Source organism: Dufourea novaeangliae, unplaced genomic scaffold, assembly GCF_001272555.1.
Source record: "Dufourea novaeangliae isolate 0120121106 unplaced genomic scaffold, ASM127255v1 scaffold177, whole genome shotgun sequence".
In the NCBI taxonomy this organism is placed as follows: Eukaryota; Metazoa; Arthropoda; class Insecta; order Hymenoptera; family Halictidae; genus Dufourea; species Dufourea novaeangliae.
In genome coordinates, this window is record NW_015374070.1 from 1330866 (window position 1) to 1337833 (window position 6968).

Genomic DNA, 6968 nt, shown 5'->3' on the forward strand with positions numbered 1-6968 from the left:
GTTCTTCATATTGTCGAACATTTTGGAAACCAAGCGCATACAATACCCGATATTTCTATGATGCTGTCAACAAGTCTTGGAATTCTCAATATAACTTTAAGTTTTCGAAACATTAGATACAGCCTCTGAAAGCATTCGAATGTGCTCGTGGCCTACCGTATATTTGTAACTTCACGTCCTGTTGTCATTGATGATGCCGTGACCATCCGTGTTATTATTATTGCTATTGCTATTGCGTGCAAATCATGAAAAAAATGTCCACAAGCTTTGAAAGCGATGTTGGTACCGAGAGAAAGGTGTCAAAAATAATGAATCCTATTGTACAGAAACTGCACGTTTAAACATATATCAGAATGAAAGCAACCATTAAGTATTATACTGTATGTAATTTATAGATATACACGGGACATGGGACGGTCATGGATATACGTCGACACTTGTAAAACTGGTATCTGCACTGGATAATCTATCGTGATTCATGGCCGCTACGAAACATACATAGGAAAAAAAGAACAGATACGAATACTTAAACGTTACCTACGTAAAACCGTGTAAATGTGTCTCGTGAAACAAATGTTACTTTTCTCTCGGTGATTAAAACAACTGTCAAAATATGAAAAACCTTGTCTTTACCTGAATCAACCTTGCTGTCGGGGAAGACCGCAAAACTGATTTGAACCTGAAAAAGCGTTAAAGTAGAATCTCTTCACAATTCAATTAAAAGATTGACATTATACTCAAAGGTGGTGAACTTATCAGTTTGTACTTTGTTCTTTTCTGTCTCAAATTTCTTTCTCTCTCTTTTTTTTTTATTCGTTCGAACCGAAGAACCTTATCGAATTCGTGATCCCTTGAGGTCTGTACATCCGAGGGAATACTTCGGCATCACAGACACGAAGGGGCGGAGCAAATTACAAAAGAGGTCTAGGTTAGGTGTCTATAAAAATGTCCAAATCAAATCCACACACATGGGATGTTTAAGGAGCAAATACGGGTTATGTACATAGTTTCAACGTACGTACAACTAGGCATTCCAGATAGTCGTAGGTGTGCCTAATACGTGGGTATTATGATGCTGTTATAAGTACAAGTAGTTTTCTAGCAACGAACAAGGCATGTGGGGTACAAGCTACATATGCATCGATGAAGTATCGCAATGCAAGGGAAATATTGTTATAAGATATACAATACAAGAAGTGTCAGATAGATGCGAAAGTTTTGTCGGTATTGAATAATATAAAAGATAATAAATCACTTTAAGGCGGTATATGGGTATTAGGCGACTAAAATAAACGTTTTTTTTTTTATTATTGAAGCGCACCTAATATCTCAAATCATTTGCATGTTTTACAAATTCTTTACTCTGAATAATACACGTATTTTAAAACCAGAAACTCATCAAAATATTAATTATTAATTGAAATACAAAGCATGCGTGTGTTTAGGTGGTGAACATGATGCCAATTGAATGGATTATCTGAAAGCAAAATCGTTATAAGTTCGTATTCTCTGACTCAACACTGTACAATTTTCCAAACACAATTCTTTAACACTAAACCTACCACGACCGGTCAAAAGATCGGTTTTGCCGTTCTAATTCCTATCTCTCTGAAGGGTTCGGTAGGTTTAGCGTCAAAAGTATTTAATAAAAGTTTTAGAGCTCTGAGATCATAATGAGCGAGTCCCACCTTGCAGATTTTGAGTCCGAGAATAGTCACTTATAACGATTTTTCTTTCAGATGAGCCATTCAACTGGAATCACGTTCACCACCTAACCACACGCAGTGCGCAGCGTCTATTTTGACGCCTTCCACTTCACTTAATTTCCAATATTTTGGAGGTTTTTTGGTTTTAAATTATGTGTTATATCAACAGTATGGTATTCTAAGACGCGCGAATGATTAGTTATTAGTCGCTCTGTAAACCGACCCAAAAACAACCGTTCATTTCAGCCCTCTGATACCGATGCACCCCTTTAATGTTTTTATTCATTGCCTACGTATACAATGGAACGGTAGAGATCGTACAATCGGATAGGTGATTTTAACGTGCAAAAACAAATAAGAAATGCAGAATAAAACTTTTTCTTACGGAGTTTAGCTTTCAAAAAAATATAGTTTGAACATTCGTCTGATAGACGCGCATTGGGAAACCACTTTGCTCCGGTACCTATCTGTTCATTACTGTTTATTTCTACTTATGCTGATGTTTACAAACATTGATGCTGGTATAATATTTTAGTTCTCGATAATAATTTGATATTTTACTTGAAAGTAGAAATTTCTTAGTAAGTGCTAGTGAGAAACATAGTCAGTCGTAAAGACAAATATTGAAATTTCATTTTCTCAGAAACAGAGTGTCAAATGATATACGTATGTATGGTAATCTACACTTTTTATTTAGTTTTGCGAATAGAATAATCGTCTATCTGATCGTGTTACCTCTTCTATATTATCCTGTACAAACGGTAACCATCATAATGGTAACAGACAACGAGCATGGAATTATTTAAAATGCAAATATGAATCGAAAAAATAGGATGAATATTTTTATATGAGGTTTTATTTGAAGAAAAAAAAGAATGACTTTGAACAATTGTCTGATGTATTCGACCACTATTATGCTACGTGTGCACGTGAAAGCTATTCTTGACAGTAACTCGAGTCGACACATAGTATTAGTACTGTCTACAAACAGAAATTCTAAATATGACATCGTAATGATAATATACTTTAAAAAGCAAAGTCTTATGTATATAAGAAAACTTTATTCTATACCTTCGATTGAATTTTGACGGGGAATTAATTCATGTTCTATTATGGTACTATCGTGGTTACATATTGCACATAAATTTTCCATTTAATTTTAAAGTATTCTCCTACATTTATCTCCACTGATTAATTCTCCTACTCAACAGGTCTTGATTTTTAAAGTATATCAAATTGTCAATAATCTGATCTACCGGATCCTTCTTAACAAATAGTCAACACATTACAATATGAATTTATTGCCTAAGTAATTTCATTGATCTAAGTGAGTGAACATACGCACAATTAATTAACGTTCCTATGATCTTTTATATCAATTTTCTTTTAAAAATTGTCAATAATAATATAAATTTACAATTCCGTTAAAATCTCTGACATTGCAGAACATATTATAACTCAACATCAATTATTCATTTGGCTTCAAGCAATTTTGTAATGTACAAATTCTGTCAAACTCAACCAGATATAAAGTATTTTTATAATAGAATTTCGTTTTTCAAGTTAAATATTGTAATTCATCCTCGTAAGAAACTTTTTACGAGCAGATAAATCAAAAGAGAAAAAACAAAAGAATGTGACAAAATGAAATGGAGAATATATTCAAGTATGCACAATGAGCAATAATATTGAAGGAAATTATTATCTTTAATTACTCAAACCAGACAAAAGTTACGCCCTTCTTTTTTGTCCTTTTCATATCTAAAGGATATGTCACCGTGTGTCCCACTGTTTAATTGTTAGAAACTTGAATATTACAATGCATTAACGTTGATCCACGGTGAGCATAAAAGTACGCGTCGAAATCCATCTTATAGTTCGATACCTTACATTAACACCTTTTGGATCGAATAGTTTTAGACTGAAGGAAAGTTTAGCCACTGGACGTCAATTTTAACGTCATCAAATGTGTGTGCACCCTCTGAGTACAACATGGGAACCTATTTAAAACGATTACACACAAACAATGAGTTCGTTGTATACGGAGACTTGAAAGTCGTTTCGATAATTCCTGAAATATGAAACTCCTTGAAACATTATTTCATGAGAAAAATAGACGAATTAAGTGACATCGATAAAACCAATTGACTGACTCTTATATTAGACTCTACATTGACCATCAACGAGGGAAAATTTAGTTATTCATTCCACATAACCAAAAATCGTTGTCTTATTATAAGTAATTTATTGTCCTTTTTTCGTGTTGGTTTATGCATCTGCAGTTTGTTTAACTACATATTTTTGAAATTTTTTAAATCGTGTTAAATGTTATTTTGAATCAACCAAAATAATAGAAGTGAGCGAAAAAAGAACGAAATTATTAGTTTCGTTAAGTTTTTTACGGGAGATTTGTTACAATTTTTTCCCTGTAAAGTGTAATCGTTAGAAAAACGTATCACTATTTTTAACTTCAGGTATTTTGTCTGAATGCATTTAAAGCAATGCAATGATAAAACATGAATTGTTGAATTTTTATATCGCCGATATTCAATATTATCAGATGATGTTGGGGATTTACAGAGTTCAAAAGGTTAATATATCATTTTGCTTGATTTTATGTTACGTGAAACATTTTTTTAACCGATATTACGTTAAAAGGAAATCATGTATGCTGAATCATGAAGGTACATATTAAAACGCATTTAAAAGCTGCATTTAATACTCGCAAAATGAAATTATACTACCGTTTCCGAACTGCAATGGTACCAATGCTTTTATTTACTACAACAACATACAAATTTCAGGATTTTAGATGTTGAAAATGTAGAACATTTGTAATACATATATAGTTTCGTTTTCGAGAAAGTCGACTTTAAAAATCTGTCAGCTTTGTCTGTCGGCCGAGCTCTGATTGGTCAGGGTTTTTCGTTAATATCTTGTTAACAAAGCATCGGATAACATTTTTGCTAAGGAAAGACTTGTTCCAAATCACCTCACGAGTGGCCCATTTCAGGGACCTACAACAATTTTGTTACACTCTGTACACGTACCCACTATGCCGTAGTTAGTACGTGATTACATTTACAGAGTGTTAAAAAAAATGTGAGACATTTTCACAGAATGGATTCCACATGCAAAACTTAGACGAAAATCCAAAATGACAATATTGCGTTCGAGACTTCTTTTCCAAGTTATTAATTGTTGAGGATATAGGCGAAATCGTGTAAAATACGCTTGACAGAACGCATTATCTTACTGTAGAGGCGCGCATTTCAACTATTTCACGCGTAGGTTTTATTTATTCATAAATTTAACTAGGTCATCGATCAATCCCGTGTATCAACCAGACGTATTTCACGCATAGTGTGCCCGTATTTTTAACAATTAATAATTTGGAAACGAAACTTAACAATTTTGTCATTCATGATTTTTTCCATAAAAGGGCCATCACTCAAGTCTAAAATGTCGATTTTTATGCCGTTTGGTACAGAGTTAGAATTTTGAAAAAAAATTGACTCGTAATATTTTGTAGACGCTGACATTCACATCTAGGGAGTGAAAAAGCCCTCAAAGTCGTGGGTGAAAAATAAATTTTCCTTGATATATCGCAAACTTAGAAAAAATATTTGTTAACAAATATGGTCTTTTAATAAAAAAAAATAACCACTTAAATAGTTATTCGAAATACCAATTTGTTTAAACGATCGTTTTTATTTGTTAGTATTTCGAAAACCTACTTACGCAGTTATTTTTATTATTAAAATCCACACAATTTTTGTTTAGAAATATCTTTGCAGAATCGATGGTTCGCGAGATATTAAGGAAAATTTATTTTTCTCCCACGACTTCGAGGAATGTTTTCACCCCTTACATATATGTGAATGTCAGCAGCTATAAAAAAAATACGAGTCAAATATATTTCAAAATACTATTTCTGTACCAACTGGCACTAAAATCGGCGTGTCACACTTGAGTAATGTCCCTTGTCAGTTTGGTGTGTAGAATCCACCCTGTGAAAATGTCCCACATTTTATGTCCACATATCTCTACTCCAAACTATCAATTCGTCTTCCCGCTGCTCCTGGGTTTATTCCGGAGCAACTGAAAGCGCACTTGCTACAGAGCAACTTAGGTTAGCCGGCCACAGCTGATCTATATTATTCAAATACTTTTTTAGAGTTTATACGGTCAAAGTAATAATTACAAATATTGTTCACACCATCGCTCTTTCTTTATAATAAATCAATAAAATTCTGAAACCTGTATGTTACTGGTCGTAATAAAAGTGTTTCGAAATTCGTAACATAGTTTCAAACTTTCAAGCATTAAGTAAAGCTTTGATAATCGTTCGAATATTATCGTGACCTGCTGTATTACCAATACCGCGTTTTGAAACGTAAATGTTGTACACAGAAGTGTTGTGAACTGTGTTATTGTTATTCATTGAAGAGACATGAACAAAAAGAAAAGAAGACGATGAAATATATGATCAGTCTCCGAAAAGTAAGTTAGGTCGAAATGTGATCCCATTCGTATAATTTGGTTGTCATACTTTATCGCTCGCTTGGAAATAAATAGATGGTACATGCTCCGCAGAAATGCTGGTGGGCTAGGGGGGGGGCGGGTGAGGACTCTAATTGTAAGATTCTTCACAGGGGTGTGCAGTGGCACAAAAATAAAAATCAGGTAACGGTATTCCTACGTGGTAAAACTTTCACATTGGTCATGCATAGTGGCTAAAGTTATTCTAACCAATTCAAACAAAAAGCGTTAGGGGTTTAGCGCTGCATATTGGCTTTACTTTCGCAAGCTTCTGTATTTCGTGTCTGTTCTCAGATTTATGTGAGTTAATCGTCGTTAATAATAGACAGTACAATTCGATAACGAGTCTTTTGTGTGCTTGAAACGCATACAATCATTGTCGATTTATGTATCTGTTTTCTACCCCCGCTTAAATCGGGTGTTAAATGAAAATTCCACATGTATAGAGTACAATATTATCCGCGAGAGAAATTGTCGGAAAAGTAATGACAAGACACGGAGCAAGTTTCCAACCGTGAACAGTTTTGTTACACGATGTACCTTCAAACAGCTAGATCAATTCACGTTTCACATAAACCTTTGATTCTGATGACATTTCATTGCGGAAGCTTCGTTCACGTAGACACTGTTATCTGACGTTTACCTCTAGATTGTTAATTTACATGTATCTACGAGCATCCTAGGCTTTGGTGTTAAAAATCAAAGAAAAAAACACAGAAG